We start from the raw sequence: 27,343 nt of genomic DNA, 5'->3' as shown, positions 1-27,343 counted from the left end.
GTGATACAAATCCACTCTATACTATAATAGTTAATGATGTATTAAAATAATATAAACATAATTCACACAAATTATAAATTAAATTTCAAACAACAAATTAAAGAAATTCATAACAAGTTATAAAATTTAACACTTTTTATTAAGTGTTGTATTACTACAGTACAAATATACTATAAGCGACAAATTAATAATGTATAAAAATAGTACAAACACAATTGAAACATTACATATCCACTTTAATATAAAAAATCACATAAATTCAAGACAAGTTATTTATTTCTAGGAGCATCCTGTCATGAAAGAATGGAGATCAGAGATTAGTTTTGAGGAGACATCGATCTGGTAAAATGTTGAAAATGCAGCAAGAAAATCTAGTTTTGACTTTTCCTTTGTCAAACTAGATTAAAATTCAAATTTGAATTTCAGCAGAATACTTGGAGGTAGTTAACTAAGGTGACATGGCTCTTGTCACTCAGTTAACTCAGTAAATTTGAGTTGGAGACACTTGAGTTTAGTTCTACATGATTGATTGCTAATTTGTAGCAATCTATTTCAATTAATTTGAGTTATTGTCAGTTTAACTAGTTCTAACAGTTAGAAGAACTAGTGGAGGTCAAGTTGTGGGTGTAGAACTTTTTCCACACTGAGTGATCAACTAGTTAACTGATCAATCAACCCAAAATAATTGTTGCATGCAGAGAATTCGAGTTACCCAATTGAGATTGGAGTTCAAGGGCAGTGTACTATCAGTTGTAAACTAATCCAAGTTGTACAGGTGGTGCATGCAGTCAAAGGATTGGCCTATGGTAATTACACAATTCCTTGGTGTGAAATTCCTAAATAATAGGGGCAATTTCCCAAGGGAACAACACAAGGAAATATGAGCTTGGGAAGGGTTGAAATTGGTTAAGTGTATGTCTAAGTTCAGCCAGTCAGGCAAAGGGATAGACTATACTAGTGCAAGGTGTGCTCAGGCTTGAGAAAGCATTATATTTCTTCTCTATTCTTTGATTAATGCAATACATATAGTAAGGGGTTTTGAGCAGTTGCTTTCCCCTAGATAAATCTTTGTGTATGTGTAATGTTTCATTTTGCATGACAATGATTCTTGTTTTAGATGGTGAATTAACTTCCGTAGATGAGTAGAGTAGCTTCAAGTCTTTTGATTTAGTAAATTTCATGAGCATTTTTTAATCTACAGATTAATTTCTACATGGTATTTATAACACCCTCCAATCACATCTACCCAACTAACCGAGCAACCAGGGTAAACATGTGATAATAAGTTATTATGATATGATTTGACCTCCCAAGTCACCTTAAGGAAGTGGAACTGATGGAAACACACCATATAGACCTTCCACATTAGCAACAAGACTCCCAAAAACCATCCCAACCTCTCAGGTAACCAGCCCCTCGGTCCCACTGAAGTTTTAGACCATTTAACTCCTAAATGCTCCGTTGATATGGGCATGCATGCATCCATGGGGCTCTGGATGCTCCCACAACATGGGTATGCCAGCATCTAGGGACTTTTCTACCCAATGTTGTGCCTTCATCCCCGGGATTTGAGCCACTTTTTCAGGCCCAGAGCCCTGGTCACTGCCCAGAACTAAATCACACCTTTAGAAAAGAAATATAACAATGGAATAATGATACAAATGTAATCACTTGAAAAAGGACTTGACTGGACCCCTACTAGCCATGACAGACATTTCGTCAAACATGTCACAAATATGTAATCTACAGGTGTAAACAACAGATCTGATCATAGGGGTCTCATACTTATCTGAGAATCACTAAGAAGCATTGTTCTCTTATATCATTAGTTGCATTATCATCTATTCGGTCATAGATACATTGTTCATTCATTTACAAATAAAAACATGAGGAGAGTCATACATCATCACTACCATAAAACAAGCTTATAAACAGCACAATAACAACAGAAATATCGAGGATACATCAACCATAGAATGCACATATACACCAATAAATTTACACATAATATATCAAGGGAAAGAACCTCTTATTAATGAATGCAAAAGCCAACCTGAGATGGGACTACCACGTTCCACCCAACCATAGAATGGTTGAGCCAATTCTCTCTTCAAGCATTCACCCCCGTGCCATATTCCAAGCATGAATGTGGGACTCAAACCAAAAGAACCAACCTGGGCGTCCCGAGGTTAAACCACCTCACCCTCATCAATAGAAACCAGGCTTTACTGTAATCCATCTTGGATCACTAGGCCAACAAAATAAACATGTAATAACATGATTTACCATGATCTCCACCAGATCACTAGGCCAAAACAAGCATGGATGCCATCGTATTTCTCTAGCTACACTGTGAGGAATTTTCTTGTCTCTTAGTCTCTCAGGATTTACCGCAATTCACAGTCTAATCCAAGGATCACTAGGCCCTAAACAGAGATTGCACCCTCTAGGATTAACCGTATATCCCACCATCCACTGACAAGGAATCCTAGACCTAATCAAGGGAAACCACCTCTAGGCTTTACCGTATATCTTGCCATTCACCGGCAAGGATACCTAAGCTCACCGAGACACACAATACTTAGCTTTATCGCAACCCACATTCTAGTTTAGGAGTCACTAGGCCAGTGGCTTTACCGCAATCCATAGTTTGGTTTAGGGATCACTAGGCTATGTGTTCTTTCTTTCGGAGATCCACCTCGCTCAGCTTTGAATCCATCCGACAATCCAACTGAACCAAACCATGAGAACCCCATCACACCATGGTTATCTGGAAATGGCAAGGCTAGGCTGAAAACAATGTAACACCTGAAAAGACCCATGCCATAATAGCAAAGAACCACATGCAATATCATGCATGCCAAATCTAGCAAGGAAAACACACACGCAAATCTGTACCTGCAAAGGATATTGTTGTAGCTGCTTAATCCTACTCTTCCTTGCTTGTTCCATCCTTCCTCTTGCCTTCTTGGCCTTTTCTTGATCCAATGCCAAAGGGCTCCAAGAAAACTCTATGTGTCCAAGAGTGAGTGAGTGAGAGAGAGAGAGAGAATAATGAGAGAGCTCCAAAACTAAACTGACAAAAGGTTACAAACTGATCCTCAGAAGCCTTTTTATCAGTTAGGCATCTATTTTCTTCATTTTCCATTATTTTCCTTCATTTTCATCCTGACATGCAACTTGTGACCTTTCACCTTCCTTTTCTCCTAATTTCATTAATTTTATAAATACATGTGCCAAAATGCCATTTTTCCTTTCCAAAGCCTTAGCCATTGCCTTTGCCAATTTCCTTAGCCATAATAAACCAAATGAACACCCACACTAAGATGTTTTTCCCAATATTCAGCTTGGAATAAGTGTCCCATCAACGGTGGTTATTATTTTTCCTTTATTGACTTTTATTACATGAAATTTTCACCAGGGTTGTTACAGTATCAATGTTGGAATCACTATATGCAAAGATTTCAAAGTTGTAATTACAGGAGATTCGAGGTTGCAAATCAGTTTGCAAGTTTTCTTTAGGACTGAGAATATGGATTTCAATGAACTAAGGCTCGAGTATGCCCTTAAGGGAATCTCAAATTATGTTGAATTCCATAAGGACCAGATGGAGGCAGTACTGGAGGATAATGGGTCGAAGGAATTCATTAATAATGATATTCCAAAATAGCAGCAATTGATGCTCAGAATCTAGGAGATTGGAAGAAGTGTGTTTCCAAGGTGAGGAGGATCATATTGGAGGGAGTACGAGACCATATTGTCTTTAATCTCCACAAGAAAGAGACTTCATATGCAATGTGGTAAGCATTGACAGATTTGTTCAAGAATAGTAGTGACCACGGGAAATTGCCACTCAAGGACAAGCTTCGAAATATCAAGATGTAGAGGAACGAGACCATTCCACAGTACCTTATCATGTTCACACAGTGTCGTGATGAACTTATTAAAGTTGGTTTTACTGTAGCAGAGGATGATTTGGTGATTCTATCCCTTTTATGCCTTCCCAAGAGCTAGCATGGCTAATTTAGTGAACGGGAGGGTGAAGCTACCAAATTTGGAATGCCTTTGATCCGATTTGGTACAAAAGGAGATAAGGAGGATCATCGGAGACAGGACCTCATCCAAGGGTGAGGATGAGGAGAATTTTGCCTTGGCTAGAAAGGCAAAGAAAGGGAAAGGGAACAAATCCCAATCCAAATCGGACTCGATTCAAGGGGGAAAGAAGAAAGACTTGTCCAGAATCAAGTGCTTTCACTGTCATGAATTCAGGCACTATGCAACGAAGTGTCCACACAAAAAGGAAATAAAGAAGACCACAGGAGGAGAAGCGGGTGAAGCCTTGGATTCACAGTTTGAACTTTATTTTACCCTTATTGCATGCATGACAAGCATAGTGATGGTTTTGTGTGGTATCTCGACAGCAGTGCCTCATTCGACATGACGGGCAACAAATATTTTTTTAGTGACTTGGAGGAGAAGGATTTATAGATGCACATCGAGATGGGAGATGATGGAAGGTATAACGTGACTAGTATTGGTACGTTTAATTTTTAGAGGGATTATGGTTCCCCTCTCAGGCTCAAGGATGTGATGTTTGTATCGCGTGTAAAGAAGAATCTAGTTTCTGTAGCTGTGTTGGAGGATCGTGGCCATGATGTGATATTCGGCAAAGCGAAGGATTTATTGAGACATATCGCCACCAGAAAAGTGAAGCAAATTAGGGTTCAAGTGAAGAATCTCTACAAATTATATGTGGAAGATTATTCACCATTGAGCACAAAAGCAGAGAAGGTGCAGAGCCGAGATGTTGGAAAATTATGGCATAGAAGACCCGGCCATTAGAATCATGGCGCTTTGAAGATCATGCAGCAAATTTCTATAGGATTCCCCAAAGGATCACTAGAGAAATGGGATACATGCAAAGGGTGTACATTGGGGAAGTACACAAAATCCACCTTCAATGATCGAGACAATAGACCGCATGCAGTCTCTGAAAGGATCCACTCTAATATCTATGGACCTTTCTCAACAGCCTCCACTTCCAAGCACAGGTATTATGTTATATTTGTAGATTATTTCTCACGTAAGTGTTGGATAAACTTCATGCAGAAAAAAAGACCAGAGATTCTCCAAATTTGTTGAGTTTAAATCACTTGTTGAGAAAGAAATTGCTAGGAAAGTTAAGGCTCTCAGGAGCGATAATGGTGGTGAGTACGTGTTGAATGAGCTTAAAAATTTATGTGCAAAGGAAGGCATTAAACGAGATTTAATAGCACCCCATAACCCACAATAGAATGGGGTAGCTGAGAGGAAGAACCAAATTATTTTGGGAGCAACACAGGCGATGTTGCATGACAAAATCCTACCTCTACACTTGTGGGCTGAAGTATGCAACACAACGATCTATTTGTAGAATGGGAGTCTTCATAGGATTCTTGGCATGAGTACACCAGAGGAAGATTTTGAGGGAAGAAACCAAATTTGTCACACTTCAGTATCTTTGGATCATCAATTTATTGTCATGTTTCCAAGGAAGCAAGGAAAATGCTAGAGTTGATAGTAGAGTTGGGCATATGTTTGGGGTACACAAAAACCTCACAACTATCAGGTGTACTTTCCATCCCTCAAGATGATAGTGGTAAGATGGGATGTAAATTTTTATGAGGAGAAGCTAATGGGGTGTTCTCTTGAGAGGGAGCTTCAATTGGAGCTTGATCAGGAGATTTTGGCTACAAAGGAAGAACCTCAGGAAGGTGTGGAGCAACCACAAGCAAAGGAGCAGAGAGTGGAGACATCCAGTCAAGCAAAGACATCCAGATAAGGAAAGAAGAAAACCAGGGAAGTTGACAAACTATTGCAGGATGCTAAAGAGAATGTGGGAGCGCCCACATCACAGTGTAGGTAGAGGAGGTCACTGTTTCGGTACACTGACTACATGGCTATGATGAGTGAGCTTGTAGAGACAGAGCCATCCTCATTCGAGTAAGTTGTACAACAACCAGTATGGATTGATGCTATGGTAGAGGAATATGATTCCATTGTCAGAAATAGTGTTTGGGAAGTTGTCCCAAGACCAACAGATAAATCAATGATTGGTTCGAGATGGCTTTACAAGGTAAAGCATGTAGTAGATGAGAGCATAGAGAAACAAAAGGCCATATTTCTAGCCAAGCGGTTCTCTCAGGTTGATGGAATTTACTATCAGGAGACCTTTTCTCCAGTAGCAAGGTACTCATCCATCATGTCAATTCTAGCACTATCAACACAGATGGGGTGGAAGATCCACCATATGGATGTGAAGACAACATTCCTCAATGGAGTTATTTAGGAGGAGGTGTATATTGAGCATCTAGAGGGGTTTGAGACCTTTGACAGATAGTTGCATGTGTACATAATCAAGCGAGTGTTGTCTGGACTCATGCAAGCACCCTGTGCTTGGTATACCAGGATCGATAGTTGTCTTGCCAATTTTGGCTTCACCAAAATTATTGATTATTGTTTTATATTTCGATGACTTGATCCTTATTAGTGATGAGAAGTCAATTAGATCTTGCAAGGAGGACCTTGCAAGAGAGTTCGAGATGAAGGACACGGACCTCATGCACCACTTCCTTGGATTGGAAGTATGGAAAGGAGATGGGGAATAGTTTGTCTCTCAGGGAAAGTATGCCAACGAGATGTTTCATAGGTTATGCATGGGCAGGTTCAAACCCATGGAGACTCCTCTAGCAAGAAACTAGAGGAAGGAGGATGTTACTTCAAGTGAAGTAGTGGAGGCTACCATTTACAGGTAGCTTGTGGGTTCACTTATGTATTTGGTGAACACACGATTGGACATGTGTTATGTAGTTAACCATCTTAGTCAAGCAATGTTTAAGCCAACCAAACTATATTGGAAGGCAACAAAGCATGTGTTGAGATACCTCAGAGGCACTACTCAGTTTGGTCTTTGGTATAAACGGACAAAGGGAGTGAAGCTACAAGGCTTCATAGATGTAGATTGGGTGGGGAGTCCATCAGACAGGAAGAGCACTTCAGGAGGAATTTTTAGTGTTGGGTCAGCAACAATTTCTTGGTACAACAGGAAGCAGAGATCTGTGACACTCAACTCAGTAGAAGCAGAGTACATGGTTACAAGTCAAGCAACATGTGAGGTTATCTGGATGAGAAAGATTATTGTTGGGTTATTTGGTCAGAAGATGGATCCTACAGTGATTTACTATGACAATCAAAGTTGTATCAAACTCTTTGAGAATCCAGTATTTCATGATCGATCCAAGCATATCGACATCCAGTATCACCATCTACGAGATTCTATGTAAAGGCGTATTATGTTGTTGTGCAACATTCTGACAGAGGAACAAGATGAAAATATTTTGACAAAGGCCTTGTTAAGAGGAAAATTTGAGTTCCATAGAAGTATGATTAGGGTATATGATAATCCCTTTCTTGCTAAGAGGGAGTGTTGAAAATGCAGCAACAAAATCTAGTTTTGACTTTGCCTTGGTCAAACTAGATTAAAATTCGAATTTCGATTTCAGCAAAATACTTGGAGGTAGTTAACTGAGGTGACATGGATCTTATCACTTAGTTAACTCAGTAAATTTGAGTTGGAAACACTTGAGCTCAGTTATACATGATTGACTACTAATTTGTAGCAAATTATTTCAGTTAATTTTATTTATTGTCAGTGTAACTAGTTCTAACTGTTAGAAGAACTAGTGGAGGTCAAGTTGTGGGTGTGGAACTTTTCCCACATTGATTTATCAACTAGTTAACTAATCAATCAACCCAAAATAATTGTTGCATGTAGACAATTCGGGTTACCCAGTTGAGATTGGAGTTCAAGGGAAGTGTGCTATCAGGTGTAAACTAATACAAGCTGTACAGGTGGCACATACAGTTAGAGGATTGGCCTATGGTAATTACACAACTCCTTGATGTGAAATTCCGAAATAATAGGGGCAATTTCCCAAGGGAACAATGCAAGGAAATAGGAGTTTGGTAAGGCTTGAAATTGGTTAAGTGTTGGGCAAGGTTTAGTCAGTCAAGCAAATGGATAGACTATATTAGTGCAGGGTGTGCTTAGGCTTGAGAAAGCATTGTATTTCTTGTCTATTCTCTAATTAATGCAATACATATGGTAAGGGGTTTTGAGTAGTTGTTTTCCCCTAGATAAATCTTGTGTATGTGTGATGTTTCCTTTTGCATGTCAATGATTCTTGTTTTAGATGGTGAATTAACTTTTGTAGATGAGTAGAGTAGCTTCAAGTCTTGTGCTTTAGTAAATTTCATGAGAAGTTTTGAATCTACACATTAGTTTTTACATAAAATATATGAAAATCATGGATACCCTCACCGTAGAATAGAAGCTCAACGTCCTTCTAAATATTCTGCAGATGCTCAACATATCCCACTTGCCAATCCTGCAGCGGATCATGGCCTCTCACCACCACCAGCATAGCAGGGAGAGGTAGGGAAAAGATATCAAGCACATTCGACCTAAACACATTAGTGGTGGGATGGTCCATGTCCACAGCAATTGGTAGAAATGCCTTCCAATACCAATCAGAATTCTCCATATTCTCGATGGGAGCCCCAACAAGCCTCAACTCTAACAGTTTCCTCGTCTCTCCACTAAATGAGGGTTGCAAATGTACATGACCCATAATACTCACACCACTCATCATCTCTTCCCCTGTCGTCGTTGCAACCCTACAGCCCACATGGTGAACTATGTTCGCACCTGTGTTATCTCCCATTAGAAAGCAACGAGAGAAATCAACATGGGCAGGCAAATGGGTCTTACGGTTTCCCGCACTAAACCATGTGATGGAACCCACACAATCATCATAGGGGATGGGAAACCAATGCTCAATATATTTCCTATAATCCATGGAGATTTCTAAGACTCTACATCTCCTGGCCAATCGTCTACAGAAAAATGTCATATATCACGAAATCGAAAGACAAGGTTGAAAACCCTCTGCCATCGAAGAAGAAGACAATGGGAAATGGCTCCTCTGCTCCCTCGACAAGAATGAAGAGATGAACTTGCATTCCCGTCTGGGCATCGATGAGTACATCCTTAGTATAAACGCTGCATGTGGGCGTGTTATTTGCGGGGACTTTATACTCGATCCAGTTCACGATCATCTGATTTAAGGTTCCATCCTTCCTCCTCACTAAATCATTCATGGAATAGAGAATTCCACATATTATTCTCAGTCCCAATGGGAACTCGCTGGGATTTTCATCCCTTGAAATCGAGAGTAAAAAGTCTTATTCCTGAATTATTCCACGTTCCTACAAACAGAGAGGTGGAGGTTTCATGTGACAAAATTATCAATGTTATCTAGCTATTAGATGTTTTGGAGTTATTGGGTGTAACTTAGTTATAAAAAATTTGGTCAAGTCTTCGTTTTTGTTGTTTAAATTGGGCTTTTGACTACATATATGAATTCAGGACCCTAAAAAAACCTCTAAGGCACTCAAATTGTAATCACTCAAACTTATGATTGCAACAAATTGTTGACTTTTCAGTACAATTGATACAAGTACTTTATTTCTAAATTATGGTAATTACTTGTCGATATATATATATATATATATATATCTATATATATATATATATATATATATATATATATATATATATATATATAATCTTCATCAAACAATCAGACTTCAAAAATTCAAAGACTAATCATGAAAGGAATGTAGAGATCACAATTTCTGAGAGAGAGAGATTTGTGTAATAAGTGTGTGTAAAATGAAAAGTTTCAAGTGTATTTTATGCCCAAGAGACATGTCTCTTTGTAAATTATATAAAGTATTTTTGTAAATTAAATTCTAGTAAGTCTATATTATTACATTTTTACTCATATTTGTTAAAGTGTTGAAGAACACGTAAATAATGGTGAGTAGTAACTCCTACTAAGTATAATTATTTACATATTGTTCCTATTCCATCTTTTATGAAAATACTTGCTTAAATTATGGTGGGTAGTAACTAATGGTAAATATTTTATTTATGTGAGTAAGAGTTATTTTCAAGGATGTTAATTTTAGGTGTTTTTGTTGATTTCTTTTCTTTTAATTTTATTTCTTCTATTCTAAAATTTTATTTTCTTTTGTGTTTTTAAATAGTATTATAAATATATCAAGGATTATGAAGACCCGCCATATCTACATTCTTCAAAACTCTCTCTTAGCTAGGGACGTATTCATAATGTCTAACAAGATGTCAACTAATTGAAAAGATTTTTAAGGAAATACTAGATTAGCATCTTTATCAAATCAATATCATCATTACCAGCATCACAATCATCTAAGTCAAGCCTCTTGACCTATAATAATCATGGCATCCACCCAGTACCTATGGTACAACATTAATATCAACTAGTCACCATGATACAGCTGATGTCTCAACCTCATAGTATCCAAACTAGTCCTTGTTCACCATCATATCACTAGTGCACATGGACCAAGTGAAACTCTAAATGGCCTTAACCCAAGATGGATTTTAAAACATGCTCTCTCTAAACAATGATGTAGGAAACTCTCTCAAAGATCTTACCAGCTCTCTCTAAATAAATATATGAACAACTCTCTCATAGATCCAAGAAACTCTCTTATATATTTGAGCAAGATGTTGGTTGGCTACAATTCATCCTCTAGAACCGTTTTCCTAATTCTGGGCAATGTACTTGACAAAGGGACAACATCCTTAATTATGGTTATGGTACATTATACAGGAAAATTTCTATTCACTAGACCATTCTTCGTAATTATGGTCATTGGGCTTAACAAAGGGAGAACATACTTAATTCTAGTCACAACACAAGACACGGGAGGAATCTATGTCCATGAAACCATTCTTCCTACTTCTAGTCAAATTGACACAAGGATAATATCCCTAATTTTGTATACATGATATTTCTAAAATTAAAGGTAAACCTCATCGATATCATCTTTATCTAGGTCAATACACTTGACCTACATCAACATCATCATCAATATGTACCATAACCTATGTTAGCTCTCCTAAGCGATGGTACTTACTCAACTAGTCACCATGATTTGGTGGGGGCCTCACGTCATGGTACTCTGACTAGTTCATAGTTTCCATCCCCCATGGTCAAACCCTATGGAAACCCATGTCCCAAATCCAAAGGGCCTCTCTCTAGGCCATGATGTTGAAGAGGAACCCACTTAATGAGTGTTTAGAGCTTAGAGTCCATTCATTTCAAGAATGTTTGTCTTGCATGCTATCTCACCAACAATATGGGTCATGCTTATGTTATCACCAATAGTCTGAGTCATACCTATGTTGTCCATACATCAATAGTTTGGGTCATGCTCTTATTGTCACCAAGAGTCCGAGTCATACCCCTCTTGTTCATCCATCAACAGTTCGGGTTATGATCATGTTGTCACCAACAATTTGAGCCATACCCTAGTTTTCCATCCATCAACAGTCTGCACCATACCCTTGTGGTCCATCCATCAACTATTTGGGTGATGCTCCTGTTGTACCAGCTATTGTACAAACAATCTGACCCATACCCTTGTTGATGTCACATTAATGCTCCCTCTTACTTGATAAAGGATTTCTCCACTAGTCAAAGTTTGTTCCCGAGACAAAGGATTTATGAGAATGTCAGCCATTTGTTCATTAATGGAGATATATTGGAGCCTCACTACTCCCTTCTATACCAAATCATGAATGTAGTGTTACTTGATACTAATTTTCTTCGACTTTCCATGCGGCTTTAACTGTCACAAAATATCATGGTTGATTCCAGCACCTGCTCAAACATTTTCGACAACCAATTTCCTAAGCCAAACTGCACAGGCTTCCATATATTCAACTTCAACAATACTAAGTGACATGAAAGATTGTTTCTTGCTCATCCAAGAAGCCATTATTGATACCAATCAAAAACATCTTCCAGATGTACTCTTTCCATTAACAACACTTTCAACCCAATTAGAGTTATATTATTTCAGCAACCTAAGCTTGTTGTCAAATTCATTAAAGAACCAATCAATTGCCTATCATCATCAAACTTTTACAAAGAAGATTTCATCAGGATTCATCAATTCAAGATTACATTTAGTGATCATTTCAAGTTCCCTTTGAAGCTGACATAAATTATCTTCCTCTTCTTTGGTACATGATATCATAGTTCCTCCACATGAGTCCATAAAAGCCTTCTTAAATTATGATACTTCTTCAAAGTCTTGACATATGGATAAAAACATGATCTCCCTCTTACTCGAAGAATCTTCTATTCTCTCATCTCTAGTCATAGACAAGAATATTTCTAATTTTCTTATTTTTCCTGCTCCCTCCTAAGCTCAGATCTTCAAGTCTCAATTTTGGAATATGTCCTTTTGTCATAGGCTTTGCATCATTCTTCCATTTCTTCTCCCTCTATTCCCAAAGCCATGTACCTTTGGTATATCCGAATATTATGATGCAATTCTTCAGACTTATAATGGATCTTCTCTTATGCTAATAATATATCATCTAATTATACTTCAAATAAGATTGCAGTGATGATGCATAACATGCATTCCAACAATCCAAGAAGTCATCGATATTTTATACATGGAAACCTTTATCAAACTTGACTTCATTGCAAATGCATCTAGGCTTTTGATTACAAGTAAGTATCTAGGAATCTCCAAGACCTTTATAGAAAACTTCAACGTTGTTAAAAATTCTTCCATGTTATGAACTCAGAGATCTACTCTCTCTGAAGCTAGTATGAGGCTCTTTGACTTCTCCTAGAGGCAATTCTTTCTGCCACAATTTCTCCCTCTTACACAAGTCCTTTGGCTTTTGTCAAAGACAAATTGCAAGAGACCAACCAAGCCTAGCATGTCTACTTCTAATAACCTTCTTGTGAACTTGTGTCCTCAATATTTAGCTTTGCGAAGAGACAAAGATCAACTTAGTTCCTTGCATAGGTTTAAATGTGATCTTCAAATTTCTTGTTTCACCAAAGCTTTGATACCATGTTGAATTTTCAGTACAATTGATACAAGTACCTTAATTCTAAATTATGGTAATTACTTGTGAAAATATATATATATATATATATATATCAAGCAATCACACTTCACGAACTCAACTAGTAATCATGAAAGGAAAGTACATATCACGTGTGTGCGAGAGATATGTGTAATTAGTATGTATACACAAGATACACAAAAAAATGTCCCTTTGTAAATTAGATCATGTATCTTTGTAAATTAAATTCTATTAAATATACACATTTACATTTTTACTCATATTTATTACAGATAAATAATGATAGATTCTTTTCTTTTAATTTTCTTTCTTCTAATTTAAAATTAAATTATCTTTCATGTTTTTACCCAATATAAATGTATCCATGAAAACCAACCATAACTACATTCTTTAACACAAATACCTACCAAAAATTTTAATAAAAAAATATACCAAATGATCAACTTGTCGCTAAATAAAATAATAAAAAGTGATGGTGGGTGACATCATCTACGATTCGATGGTGATAGTGGGAGGGAGATATTCCATTATTATTTCATATTTTGAAACTTTTGCAGGACGTTAAGTGAAATATGAAATAAACAAAGAAAGCTCTCCAAAATCACTACCCACCTAAAATTACATGTAACACATCTTAGGATGGTAGCAGTTGAGTTCATTAAAGGAACTTGATAGAGTTGAAACTTAAGATGGTATGTGACTTGTACATCATGAAGTTCAGGTAGGGTAGAATTTTATTTTGAGGTTATCTACCTTTTATTTTATAATTTAACGCCATGATTTTATATTATGATTTAGTAAAAGAAATTTAAATATAAATTTATTTGGGCTATGGTTGGCTTGGGATTTGAAACTCATATAATAGTATAATAATAATGATTTAGTAAAAGAAATTTAAATATAAATTTATTTGGGCTATTGTTGGCTTGGGATTTGAAACTCATATAATAGTATAATAATAATAGTATAATAGTATTGTTTTTGTAAATGTATATTATGGGTAAGTGTGATATTTGGTTTTCAAAATTAATATAAAGTTTAATAGAGTTTAGAATACAATTATAAAATTGTTTTTTATTTAGCTAGTAGATAAGTTGTTTCTAAAATAAAACGAGTAAAGAGATAAGGTACACATTTAAGTTGAAGAAGAATTCACTTTAATGGTGGTTGATTTTTTAGTGTCCTCATTTTATTAGGGGAATTATATGTCTTTTACTTTCTTTGTCAATATAGATACTTTATCATCCAATTTTTAGATTCGCCACTGACCTTTGCTAATCCATGAGAGAATTTCCTCGTGAGTCTCCGACCTTTTCACAAGAACTTTTTCCTTAATAGTTTTAAGTTTCCGATAAAAAACTACAAGAGTTTGTCTTGTGTAAGTGTTTTTGATCTCAAGTATCCAACTTCTTATTTCGTCCTAAACTTTTGCATTGGGGATAAACCTTCTCTCTACTTGAGCTTCTTCCTCTTCCTAGTGGTTTTCTCTATGAAATTCCAAAGGAATATTAGTTGCATAAGTTGCAAGAGAATAGTCGAGTACAAGTTGTGTCATTGGTGTGTGGGCCCCACGAAAGCCCCTAGGACTAAAGGATGATGTACTTTAGGCATGATGTAGAACAACACATGGAGAAGAAGCAAGAAACTATGGGAAGAAGCATTCAAAAAGAGAAGTGTTAACCTACCATTGTAGTAATAACAAAAGTGAAACGAGACAATAAAAATCCACAATAGAGGATCCCAAAGGGAGTGAGGCTTAACAACCCCTCTAAAAGAACCACAAACATAAAGAGTGAACCAATCAAAAGCCTAGAGAAAATTAGGAAGGCTAGCAGGCAAGCCCTTTGATGAAACAACTAAATGCCCATAATCATAAATTCCCTCACTCATAGAGGTGATTAGAAGGAGATAACGAAGACTAAAATTGATTAGGAAAGCCACACAATTGATTAAGACATATGAAATATGATAAGATGAAACAACAACCCACAATAAAGGGTCCCGAAGGTAGTGTTGCGTAGCTACCCTTTTAACAGTTACACTGATAGGAACAACCAACCAACCAAGAGCCCAATAATAATTAGGAAGGAAAACAGACAAACCCTTCAGCACAAAAACAAAATTCCAATGCTTAGAGATGACCTCAATCACAAAGGGCAAACCAAAAGGAGATAAAAAAGACTAAACTTAACAGTGATGAGTAGAGGGAAAATTAAATAAACCACAAGACTAACAACTAAACTTAACAATGTTGGGTAGAGAGAAAATTAAATAAACCATAAGACTTACTAAGACAGAGTAAAATGAGAGATAACATTAGAATAGACCTTCAAAGAAGAGCTCTATAGACCGCAACGCGAATAAAGCTAGTTGAAGAAGGATAAACCATGGTAACTTTGAGGCAGAGTAATACTTCTTCAACACCCACTAATAAAACCAACTTGAGGTTGTTTTCTCCATCACTTTCTTAACCTAATTTTAAAACACTACAAGTGTATCACCTAAAACTTTCCTTTAGCATTAATAGGAAATGAAAATGACCAAAATAACTACAAACAAGAAAAATAGTAATTTCAATTTTTTCTTATATTGTTTTTTCCACAAATTCCCACATTTATTCTTAACCTTGTTGATCTCTACCACCTTAGCCATGACCATGAGATCATTGCAACGGATATAGTCAAAACGAGCAATAAACTCCGAGGCCACCAAACTATTAAACCATCCACTATCCTCAATGAAACCTTGCATTAATGCTAATGTATGTATCATAATTCTACACAATTTCCAGCTACGTTAAGTCCCCACTTCCCACCATCTTGCCTATTATACTTTTCATCATATCTAAGTCACACCTAATATAATATTTCTTTAATATTTGAAAACTTAATTAATTGAAAAATTGATGATGAACAACATTTGTTGACTCAAATCCCTTAATGTCAACAATCAAAATGTCTCATGTAAATAATCCCGAAATGTTAAGACATAAATATTTAAAAATTAATTAGTTAAAAATTTAAATTAATAAATATTTAAAAGATAATTAATTAAAAAATTAACTAAATATATATTTGAAAATTAATTAATTAAAAATTGATTCATTAAATTAATAGGTGTCCACAACGGTAAGGAATATAGCGTAACCTGCTCTTTTTTTACGACACACTCAACACGGTCTATTTAATACCTAACAGTAAGTACCCAACCGTGCAACGTACACTACTCAATGCAATGTAATGTATAATGATAAGATATCAATGAAATATTTTAGTATGGTTATAAGTTGGTTATGATTTTATGAAATATTTTTGTTCATTGCTTTGGCATAGTTTGTATGTAAAAAGTGAAGTATACTAGTAATTGTATTGAGAGGTGAATTAGGAGTTTTGAATAAGTTTTTCTAAAAAAAAAAAAAAGCTTATTTTTGCAAAAATATTAGAACTCTTTGAGCTTTGTATTCATGCTTCTTTATAATTTTTTGAGTTTTTTTAGTTTCTCATGATTTTGTGCTTCAAAATTTTCCATATTCACCTACAATCCAAACAATCAACAATTACTTAAAACAAAATATTAAACTAAATCTAAATAAAACTTTGAATAAAATCTAAGAATAAAAATATAAAATAATATAAAATTTAAATTTAATTAAATTAAAGTAATCTTAAATAAAAATTAAATTTAAAATAGCTCAAACTATAACATAAATATATAAAATTCAAATTTATATGCTAATATTATCATTCAAACAAAAATTAAAACTATTAAATAATGAAATTAGAAATCGATGTTACTAAATCAAAGCTAAATATGAAACCTTAAAACAAAATTAAAATAAATCTAAGCTAAACTAAATTAGTTTTTAACTATAACTAAAGAAAACCAGTGATATAACTAAAATAACGTAATTTCAGTAAAAGTAAACTAACCAAAACTAAAATGATGACCGTGGACCAAAAATTAAAATAGTTATTAAAAGAGCCATGACATAAAATGAAAGAAAACTACAAAGTTCATATGGTTCGGAGAGCCCATCACTAATTTCATATTATCATCAGAGATATGTTGAATTCCAACATTTTCCAGTAACCCTTGTACATCGTCTGCAGTAACCATCCCATCGCCATCGCTATCCAAGGTATTGAAAATTCGAGAGAGGTCCCATGTTTGAACGAAGGTTGCGTATCTTTTATTTACAAAATCACTACTTGTTTCATCAATCATACCTCCGGACAACTGGTATTTTCCAAGATCACTTATAATATGTGGGTCTTTTGTATTGCAAAGTTCAAGAAACTTAGTTTTCATTATCTCAGAAACCCAAACATGAACATAAAAGTTGTAAAAGGATTGGAAAAAGCAACTTACTTGGGTTAGTAGTGGTTATGGTAGCCACAACGTTAAAGTGACAAGATCTGGTTGTCATGCATGTCTTGTGGTAGTAGCTATGAGAGGCATAGGAAGCATGTTGTTGAACATTATTAGGATCGTAGCAGGGTTGACCCTACAACAAAGAAGAGAAATCAACTTGGCCAGGACCGCATGCCCAATCCAAAGAAACTTGGACAAGTTTAGGGTCAACCTCTTCCATTGATATGCAATAAGTCTGAATGGCAGTGTCATTAGCAAGAATTGTACCAACATCTATTAAATGTAATGTGTACACTAGATATTTATCGGCATATAGAGTCCCCAATTCTGCTCATAAATAGGACTTGATCTCATATCCTCGTGATGCCTGGGATTTCCTGCGTTGTTGAGGACATGCCTAACTTGATTACTATGATAAGTGTCGACATTGTCATCTATGGTAGGAGGTTCACTCTAGACACACTTTGAGGTCCATCTTGTCTCAAACACAACCATTGGAATGTTTGTGAAATTCAAGTCGGCCATGGCAAAGTATGCAACATCAATCATGGCATAAAAACATTAGTGTAATATAGCATTGTATTGGCATCCACTTAGTGGGGAGGGGCTAAAAAAGGGCATAGTCCAATCCCACCACTCCATTGCTTTGCGTGTACACATAATAGGGATATATGTTGAGCATGAGAAAAGAATCAGTTTTCTATAGAAAATCCAGCATGAGCACAAGAATCAACTTAAAGCTCCCATTGAAGAAGGCCTGAGAGGGTGGAAAGGAATCTAAGATGATGTCAGAAAAATGAGGACTAGAAACCTTGACCTGCCTGTCCAGATTGGCTGCCACCAGAGTAGAATGCAAGAACTTCATGGTAGACAATAGAACTAAGGCAACATTGGGAATAGTAGTAAGAACCTCGCTACCCACACAGATTCCTTTGAAGTTGGTGTCTAGAAGGTAGGATTCCACATTCCTGTTCACCCAACTAGCTGCAGTGGAGTTTGACCACCTTATCCCTAGAAATTGGTTTTTGGGCACTGTTACTACAATGTTTATTCCTATTTTCCTCTAATCTTTCAACATTCCTCGATCTACATCATGGAGCCACACATTGATCCAAATTGGATCCATGAAGATTATCAAAGTGCCATGACTGTATCAAAACCGGACAGACTTCAAAATTTATGCAAAGAGCGATCAGGAAGACCTCTGGACAGTAGCAGTTTGCAGCGGTCAAAATGCACTGACCGAGGCCCATGGAGACCGCGCAAGAGGCAAAACTGGCAGTTAGGAAGCCCGGATCAGGAAACAGAGGGCATTTTTGATGCACCTAGGCAAAACCCCTCTAGAAGGAAAAGCCTCGAAGCTCTCAGTCGCATGAGAAGCTGGGAAACCGTGGGGAAAGCACTGAGGCAAAAGGCGGGACCCACGCTCCAAAACTGGCAATATATTGGAGGCATCCTTGGGGGTAAGTGGATTTGGTGAAAAACAAGCGATTCCATACATTGCGTGACACGTGTCCGACGAATGAGAGAGAAAACCGCCTCTCATCGCGCACTAATGGTCGAGCAAGTCAACCACGCGAAATGAGCGAATGTCGTAGGATCTGGGGACTCCAGATCTGACAGTGGATATTGCACCCAATGGAGGAACCAGATTTGACAGGGGATTAAGCCGCAGCATAGATAAGTTTGACGTCCAATTTGACCGCTGAGTTGGCGGATGAGTCATTCCACAGTGTAATCGAAACTACCAAACCGCTGAGGAAGAGCTGGCGCAATTCGTGAGAGGACAAGTGGCCAGTCCCTGTGAGATGTTGGCGATGACACAGAGGCAGGGAACTCCAAGTGAACAGCAGCAGGCGAACCGAGGGGCGAAAGAGGAAACGAACAGTCGAGGACAGATTGGCTTTAAGCCATGAACTGACAGAGAACAAAACAAGAAAAGAAGAGAGGAAGAGAACGAAGACAAAGAGGGCAAGAGTAAAGAAAAGATAGTAAAGCAAGAAGCACAAGATAGAGAGTCGAGCTGACCATAGGCAGCATCGAGTAGACAGAAGGATTGAGAGGTTCAATCAATCCCTGTGAGGATATCTGTCGGGAATCGAGTACCACATTGGGCTCCTCCCATTAAAGACCAGAGAGTTCAAGATTTGGTAAGGAAAAGAGTTTGTGCACTCTAGTGGCTTGGGGGATCCAAGAGCCACCCTACCAAACATTATCTGTTTCAGGAGACTCAAATTGAACTCCTCATTGTAAATCTCTACTTTAAAGACACAATAAAAGAAGGCCACCACTGAAAGTTGGCCCAGAGACGTAGCCCTGGAGAATAGGGTGAACTCCTTATTAATTGTTGTGTTCTTGCATTTGCTTATTGGTGTTTTCCTTACTATTTTCCATTTTCCAGTGTTTGTGTATTTTGCAATCTGATTGATCCGTTGCCTAAAATAACATAGACACACACCAGCACATGAGTCTATAATACCTTCATTCATTAATTCTTTAACTGAGGTCACTCACGAGTGAATTCCAGATCACACATGGTTCACCTGTTGTACCTTGACATGAAGTTCAACTTTGCTACATTTTAGTGCCATGCCTTCAAAAAATCATTCATCCGCCTTAGTACCTGTTGAGGGCCCCGAAATCGGGTCAACAACAAGGGGGATACCCACCCGATCCGAAACCTAGTTGGCGGCTCCTTGCCCGTTTGGTGTAGCGGGTCCGACTGGGGATAATGGGACCAGCTTCCCAATCTAAAGGATGTGTGTGTGTGTGTGTAGATTTTGACGATGCTAATTTAGAGGTAATTTTTAAGCTAATTTAATTCTAAACTCTAAACTGACTCTATACTACTGTAATCTAACAAAAACAGCACATCTAATCTATACTAACCCAGGGTAGAATTCTTTCATTATGCGATCTAAAAAGATTTCATACAATAACTGGTAATAAAGATCATTCAGCTATCATAAGAATATAAATCAATTAAGATAAACCATTCTGCATAAGAAGTTAGGCAAAACAGTTGTGAACAGCATATCGCATAACAGTTTATTCATATGTCAAGCACAAACAAATGACTCCACCGTACAAAAGTGCCAAATGGTAACCCACATATTCATACATTAACATATAAACAACTCAGCTGTATATCACTCTAAGAATATGAGCAGAAATTAATCAAGAGATAAAAGTACCATTTATGACTGATTTCACTCACAAACTTCAAGCAATAACGATTTATCTCTACTTACTTCTAACATCTACTAAGAGTACAGAAGTGCAACATCAGTAGCAGACATTAAAATGCAAACATAAATAAATCTCGATCCATCCATTCATCAAAAACCCCCTCCGAGGGTGCAAAAGTGCATGTTCTAAGGACAAGTTTTTTGAAAAATTTCCGGACCCTTCTCCAAATGCCATGAGAAGGGTTAAATACTACTAACTAACTAATCTTAATTACACAAATTTAGGAAATGGCTTCAAATGACCGCCCTTTTACTAAAACAAATTTATTTCTAAAAATTGAATCTAATTTCTAACCGTTTCTGTATCTGCTCCTTAGTGCCGTAAGCAATGCAAGGTTCGCCTGGAAAGAGTCGGCTGGTTGTCTTTTTCTTTTGCTCGAGTGATAAAAGTAGAAATAACAAAAGCTGGCACCTCTTTCTGACAAACTAGAAGATATTTTTGAAAATCTTCCTCTGGCTGGGTGTATTTGCTGTGTGTATACTTAGTATAACCCAGATTTCTTTCAAATGGATCGTGTTGTTGCTATTTCGGTTTCCGGCCGTGTGAATGACTCAATGAGTTAGGGATTTTGTTGCCTGAACAATCTTCCGTTCTTTGTTCCAGGCTTTTCTGGAGCGTCCTCCCTCTTTAGCGTTTTTCTTTTTGCTTTACCGAGTCTGAGCTTTAGGATCTTTTGCAAACATACTGCTTTTGTGCACCTTTGACTCTGAGTCTTGGATAGTCTATTTTCATCAGTGTTTGTTGAGTGATACTCTGGAATCCGCGGCCCTGCTGCATGCGGCATCCATCTGCGAAGGCATCTCCTCTCTGTTCTTCTAGTATTGGCTCTTTCCCCTTTTCCTTAGATGTTTCCTGCATATAGATTTAGATTAGTTGCTGCCTTGCAGTTTACGCAAAGAAAAAGAGAAATGACGAAAATATTGACATGAAAGCTTTAAGTTCTAATGAATGCATAATCATGACACTCATAATGACTTGACTCTTCGAAAAGCGCAACACGATCATCCTTGGATACTCAGGCGTGCAATCATTAATTTCCCTTAAGGTGCGCGCTCAATTTTGGGTTTACAGATCATGCCGAAGAAACTTTGCGATGAGTGATTTCTGTGATTCGCATCGCAGCAATTAATAGTCTCATTCATCGCAGATCGCAAATCGCAAAATCGCAGGTCGTAAGATCGCAGATCGCAGTATCGCATTTTTCATTTGATCACTGTGCGCTGCTTATGCGACGTTGCAATATGCGATGTCGCATATCGGCCATTGGCGATTCCTTTTTGGTTTCTTTTAAGGGCGCTTTCAAAATATGTGATGCGATGAATTTCACATCGCTTCTTTGCAGCTTATTTATGCGCATAGGGAAATGCTTCACTCTCTCTTTGCGATGCGATATAGCTTTTAGGGAGTTAAATACAAAAATTTTGATAAAAATATTTTTGGGATTTTTTGTTAAGGGTCCCCCTTTGCTTGATGTTATTGCTAATATCAAACAAAGAGGGGGGTTGTTGGTGACCACAACAATGGCGATTCACTGTGAAGAACCAGTTATCTCTGCTTTTCTATTGACATTTCCTCTTCCGAAACAGAAAAATTTTCATATGTCTAAATTTTGTTATGAACAGATAGAGTAGATTACCCCTTATCCTGTCAATGATACTTTGTCTCAACCTTTCTCTTATTCCAATTGTCTGCTTCCTTAGGCTTAGTTCTTGCATTCATACCAGACATTACTCGGTCCTTTTTAAAGATAAAATAAAGTCTTCTCTGCGTATTGGCTTTAAAATATGCTCATTTGCCGTAGGTAGAGCCTCTGCTGCCCGCAAGCGTCCATAGCCTCGACAAGGTTACCATGTTATCCAGCAATGATCATTTTTCCTGCTTGAGGTTATTTACAACATTTCAGAGAAAAATCCTTTTTGACACTTTTTCCTTTTTTATTCTCTAAAGAACAATGTCTTGGTTTGGTGGCCAAATTATGACACAGTCATTCACTTGATTTACACTTTTGCTGAACAAGCTGGCTCGTGATGAGACCCCTTGTCTTTTGATTGCAAAAATCTTTGAGTCGTTGCCCTGTTTTGATAGACAATATTGGCAAAGTCAACAAGTTATAATATCTGTGATCATGATAAGCCGGCTCGTGATGAGACCTCTTATTCTTTGAGATTTAGTGTTTTCTCATATTGTTCCTCTGAATGCTGCGGTTTCCTTTAGCAGGGAGGAAGTCATTTTTTTTCCTTAAGAAAGCTCTGGACGACAATAATAGAGTTTGAAAACAACAACTTTACAGAGAATATTTATTTTATTATTGATGATACCTTTTATTATGCTGACATAAAACAATTTTTTTTACCAAAGGTTGCTTTCATCAAAGTTTTTTGAGAGGTTGAAACTAATATCATATTCAGGTTAAAGTTAACTCTATTTGTCAATAATAAAAATCAGATTTTTCGAAAAGTTTTGCTATTTGTACAAGTGAAATCAAAATCTGATAGAGAGTTGGTGTGCTCTTTCATGAATCCTTTTCAATGATCATTTACAACTGGTTTTATTTATAAGAAAGAGAAAAACAAAATAAAAGAAACTAAAACTAACCTACAAAAAAAATAGAAGAATGATCTTCTATGGAAAATACATTTTAAGAATCTGTCCATTCACAGGCAAAGAATCTCTTCTACCTGCCAAATCCTGCAACACAAACGTCGATGGGCCTATGACTTCTACAATCTGAAAAGGACCAAGCCACAGCTTCTGAAATTTCGTATGTTTTCCCTTTTCTTCATGAGCCTTATCCCATTTCAAAACTAAATCTCCCATCTGAAAGTTCTTTCTGGTTATGATGTTTGAGTCAAAAGAGGATTTTATTAGCGCTTGGTGATGAGCATGGGTTTTCTTAGCTTGTTCTCGTCGTTCTTCTAGTTTGATTATCTCCATTTGTCTCAATTGTAAGGAGGAAGTAGATACTTCATCGATGTGTTGTACTAAAGACAAAGAGGAAATGACTAAGTGAGTTGGAAGAACCACTTCTTTCCCATAAACTAAATTAAAGGGAGAAGTGTCGATTGAAGCTTTCTTCGTAATTCTATCTGCCCATAAAGCATTTACCAGCGCTTTGTGCCAATTCTTTTGGTTTTGGTCAACTGTTCTTTTAATAATCCTGATTAGGTTTTTGTTTGTTGATTCGGCCAACCCATTACCTTGCGGATAGTAATTGGCAGAATATTTCAGTTTGAATCATCTTTTAAGTGCAAACTCAGTCATTGCATTTCCAAAAAAGTATGATGCATTATCAAACATTAAGGTCGTTGGCAATCCAAACCTAGTGATGATAAATTGATCTATGAATTGAATAATGTTTTCAGAATTAACTGTCTTGAGAGGAACTGCTTCTACCCATTTAGTAAAATAATCTGTTGCCATGAGGATATACTTATGCTGCTTAGAAGAGTGAGGAACGATCTCACCTATTATGTCCAAGCCCCATTGGCTGAATGGTTGCTCGATGTTAACCGGCTGTAGTGGCATGGACGATTTCCTTTGTTTCCCTGCAGCAGTCTGGCAGATTTGGCATTTCCTTACGTAATTGTATGAGTCTTTGAACAGCGTGGGCCAATAATATCCTGCATGTAATATCTTATGCGCAGTAGCTTCTCCAGCATAGTTTCCACCTCTTGGTCCATCGTGGAGTTCCTGCAAAACCTTTTCGGCTTCAGTTTTCTCAAGACACCTAAGAAGTACAAAATCGTAATTTCTTTTAAACAGAACATCATTTATGAGCTGGTATTGTTTAGCTTTCAATCTCAGAGCTCTTTTCTTGGTGTGATCCAGATGTGATGGAGCATACCCGTTCTTAAGATAATAAATGGTGTCCGCATATAATGATTCTGCGTCGTTTAGGCTTACCTCATATGTATGTACCTCTTCAGATGAGTTCTCAGGAATTTGCGATGCTCCAGCTAACATTTTGCAGAAGCCTTGACCTCTTACGATGTTTGCTGGCTTGATCTCAAGATCGTATTCTTGTAAAGCGGTAATCCAATTTGCTCTCTTTTCGCCCACATCCTTCTGTACTAACAGGTTTCTTACCGCTGGAAACGGTACTACGACTTTGGTATGGGCCTTAAGTAAGAAAGGTCTGAAATATTTGATCGCTTTGAAAACAGCATATGCTTGTTTCTCCACGTCTGAATAATTGAGTTCAGCACCTTGTAAGTTCGAGCTAAAGAATGCGATTGGAGCTTCCGCCTTCTCTTGATTTGTTTGAGTTAAAATCGCGGCATAAGATTTCTCTGAGGCAAAAGTGTATAAGATAAAAGATTCTGAAAAATTTGGGGTAGCTAAAGATGGAGCGTTGATGATAGCTTGTTTGATCAAGTTGAATGCTTCGTGCTCATCTTGACCCCATTTAAAATTTGAATTCTTTTTTATCATATTTTGTAAAGGAGAAATAATACGTGAAAAATCCGGGACAAACCTTTTTACAAAATTGATTTGTCCAAGGAAAGATTGCATGGCCTTTTTGTTATGGGGCATGGATATTTCAGAAATTTCTTTGATTCTGTCAGGTTCAATGTGAATACCAGATTTCGACACTATGAATCCAAGCAATTTCCCTTCACTTAATGCGAAAAAAGATTTCTTTGGGTTAAGTGAAATCCCATACCTTAAGCATCTTTGAAAGATTTGTTTCAAATCTTTGAGATGGTCACTTCGCTTCTTGGAGTACACTGTTATATCATCTAGGTAAATCACTACTGATTTATTGACTAAACCTTTAAACGCGATGTCCATGGCTCTCTGAAAGGTAGCGCCGGCATTGATCAGACCAAATGGCATCTTCCGATATGCGTATGTGCCCCATTTGGTTCGGAATGTGGTTTTCAACTGATCATCGGGATGTACCAGCACTTGATTGTATCCTGAAAATCCATCCAGGAAAGACATTAATTCTGAGCCCGCTACTGCCTGTAATATTTGCTCCATAGGTGGGAGGGGAAAATTATCTTTCTGACAGGCTTTGTTGAGATTCCGGAAATCAATACAGATCCTGATATCTCTGTTTTTCTTTCTAACGGGCACCATATTGGATACCCATTTGGAGTGTCTGACGGGGAAAATTATTCTGGCTCTCAACAATTTATTTAGCTCAGTCTTTATCTGATTTTCTAAGTTGGGGTGGATTTTTTTGAGCTTCTGCTGGACAGGTTTTTCATTTTCAATCATAGGGATAGTGTGTTGAATGATAGAAGTGTTGTATGTCTTCAGCTCATCGTAATTCCATGCAAAAACGTTTTTGTATTGTCTCAGAAGACGGATATATGCTGATTTTTCTTCAGGGGCTAGGCCGTGGCCTAGATTAACGTTTTGCGGCTTCTGATCGGTTCCTAGGTTCACTAATTCATAGTTCAGAGTTGAACTGTAGAGTTTAGAATTGGCAGACCTTTTAAACTGACTTTTCAAATCATATAAATCTTCCAACTTAACCACCGATTTAGGTATAGCATTATCAGTGCTATTTTGCTTAATTTGGTGATCATGATGGTCTTCGTCAATTATTTGATTTGAGTAGGAGCCTTCGGAAGTGAGGAAATTTACAATGTCTGGATCGTCGTTGAATACTCTCCAGTTAGTGATGTTGTCAGGGATGGATGGTCTAAAGATTAATTCTATTGAAAACCTATCTGGAATGAAATCTTCGGAGGGAATAAGTATAGAGGCTACGTTAGCTAACAGGTCTGCACTCGCGTTTTGGAGTCTTGGGATTGACGAAATATTGAATGCTATGAAATGTGAAGTCAGATCTTGAACTAAAGATTGATAGTGCTTTAAATGACTTGACAGGCAATGTATGGTGTTACGTACCTGCTTGACGACAATTTCAGAATCTCCAAAGACTTGAAGATACTTAACATTCAACCCGATTGCTTTGTATAGGCCTTGCACCAAGGCTTCGTACTCCGCTGTATTGTTTGTGCAATCGAACTCAAGTCTGCATGTAAGCATGATCTTGTTTCCGTCTGGGCTAATCAGAACACATCCTGCTCCTGCTCCCTCGTTAGATTTAGAGCCATCAAAATATAATTTCCAAAATAAAGACGTATTTACAGAGTTATCTAAAAAATTAAAACACTTTGAATCATCAGTTTGGGAAAAAATTTCCACTTGGGACAAAACTGAATTTTCTAAGTAAGGTGAGGTGTGAGCATTGAAATTACCGAGGAAAGAATCTACCGAGTAATTGCCTATGATACTGCTGTTGTATGCTATTGCTTCGTTCTCTCCTTCCAATTCTGTCACTATGTACTTTTGGTGCAACTCTCGTTCAACCTTTATTTGATTCGGTTTACCGTTGTAGGGTAACCACATGTGCGACAAGTCGGTTGAGAAATATCCGTGGAGTTTTTCGGACCAATCCCTGCTAAGAATTAGACCATAAAATTCAGGGATATCAGCTACTAGAATGTCGATAACCTGGCATACTTTTGGGCTAGACGACAATCTTATGGTCACCTGGTTAAGTTCACCAATCACTTCGACTTGAGATCGATCAAGTTGAACTATGCGCACTGCGGATTTTTGTGGCTGAACATTCAATTTAGCACATATTGATCTGGATAGAATATTCGTTGAAGCACCAGAATCAACCAAGCAACTGTGCACGTTTTTATTGAAAATTTCATA

The 27,343-nt window shown here is 37.2% G+C and overlaps 2 pseudogenes; both read right to left on the bottom strand.

The window, feature by feature from the left end:
* Positions 1-279: 279 nt before the first annotated feature.
* LOC149238360 (putative carboxylesterase 18) lies at positions 280-17,169 on the bottom strand (annotated as a pseudogene).
* A 185-nt stretch (positions 17,170-17,354) lies between these two features.
* The window catches only part of LOC149238359 (glucan endo-1,3-beta-glucosidase 3 pseudogene), a 94,624-nt pseudogene continuing 84,635 nt past the window's right edge, over positions 17,355-27,343 (bottom strand).

Source organism: Pinus tabuliformis, chromosome 8, assembly GCF_031772625.1.
Source record: "Pinus tabuliformis cultivar Carrire ecotype Pingquan chromosome 8, CPIR1, whole genome shotgun sequence".
Classification (NCBI taxonomy): domain Eukaryota; kingdom Viridiplantae; phylum Streptophyta; class Pinopsida; order Pinales; family Pinaceae; genus Pinus; species Pinus tabuliformis.
The sequence above is the reverse complement of the archived record's forward strand: the minus strand, read 5'-3'. Positions and strand labels throughout refer to the sequence as shown.